This window comes from Quercus suber, unplaced genomic scaffold (assembly GCF_002906115.3).
Source record: "Quercus suber isolate HL8 unplaced genomic scaffold, Cork oak 2.0 scaffold_238, whole genome shotgun sequence".
NCBI classification, from domain to species: Eukaryota; Viridiplantae; Streptophyta; class Magnoliopsida; order Fagales; family Fagaceae; genus Quercus; species Quercus suber.
Genome location: NW_027069695.1, coordinates 297798 through 299401, shown reverse-complemented (window position 1 = coordinate 299401; position 1604 = coordinate 297798).

Sequence of the window (1604 nt, the reverse complement as noted above, 5' to 3'; positions counted from 1 at the left end):
GTGTAAGCTAATGCTATGTAGCTGCTATAATTGATTCACAAACTATAAAGACTTGGCGTGTGTGTGATGTGTCGTGGACTGTTTTATCTTTGTATACATGGCAAGCAAGGACGGTGGTAGTACACATATGGAATGTTTCATAAGTTTCTTCTTCTTTTTGTTCTTTTTTCTTTTTTAAATTTTGCATCTACAATATTTTCACAACACTTGCATAATAAATCCTAGATGTAAATTGTTACTAGTTTTAATTTGAACCAAACTGAAACTATTTTTAAAAATGTTCTATCCACAACATTTTCACACTAAATTCTAAATGATAGATTATTATTGGCTTGTGGATAAAAAAATAATTTTAATTTTGAATTCAAACTATAAACTTGTAAGCAATAACAACTTACTACCTAAGATTTGTTATGAAAGTATTATAAAAATGTTGTGGATATAACACTTCTCTCTTTTTTTTTTTTTTTTTTTGCCCCACTAGTAACAATCTGATACTATAGATTTGTTATGAAAATATTATAGACATATATTTTCTCTTTTATATATAATGCTATGGAAAAAATATTTGCACAAGTTGTATTGTAACTTATGTCAGTCTCTCATAGATAAAAAAGAAAATTAAATAAAATAATAAAATATTAGACTTTGGAACCCGCCATGACTAAAAACAATGGTATTGTAAAAAATGATATAACATTTTGTTGTATCTTTAGACTTCCTCTATATTTACAATATTTGCATAATAAAGTATTGGTGATTTTTTTTAGAGAAAGAAAAAGGAGACTCATGTGTGCAGTCATTATCCCACACCCCAAGGTACTGTTGGGTAAGCTCAAGGGTACCACCAGCCCGAAAGTGGAGCTCATAGACCCCGACCCCACACAAGCCCCATTGGTTTTTAACCCACACATTGAAATTGTGTAACCCATAAAAAAAACTTCACACAGCAGCCACTTACCACTTTGGCACACAAGCTGGTGGTAAGTTGTTTGTAGATAAAAAAAAGTGGCCCAAACAAGGATCAATAACAACTTATCATCTAAGTTTTATTATTTTAAAATTATTATGAAACTACAGTGACTTGAGCACTACTCTTTGTTGTGTTATCACTCTCATGAAATATTGTTATGGAAGTGTGTGTCACAAACCTCCAATTTTTTTTTTTTTTTGGGAAATGCTAACAAGTGCCATTAGGACAATGGTTAACAATCTATTTTAGGAAATTTTTGACACCACTTTTATGGGAAATGAAAAAAACTATCATAACATTAATTGTTTTTTTTTTTTTTTTTTTTCCCTTTTCCCATAAAAACTTTTTTAGTGAAAACACCATTTTGGTCCCTATATTTTAGGGTTATGGTCAATTTAGTCCTTACATTTTGACAACAGCCAATTTGGTCTCTGTTATTTTCAACTTCCAGTTAATTTGGTCCTTACCGTTAATTCACCAATGAAAAATGCATATGTGGCCAACCATTTATATTGTTGGCATGATTAATTTTAAAATATTAAATGAGATGCTAACATGTCAAAATTTAAGTGGCAACATCAGTGCTTAGATGTAAAAAAAAAAAAAAAAAAAAAAAAAAAAAAAAAAAACA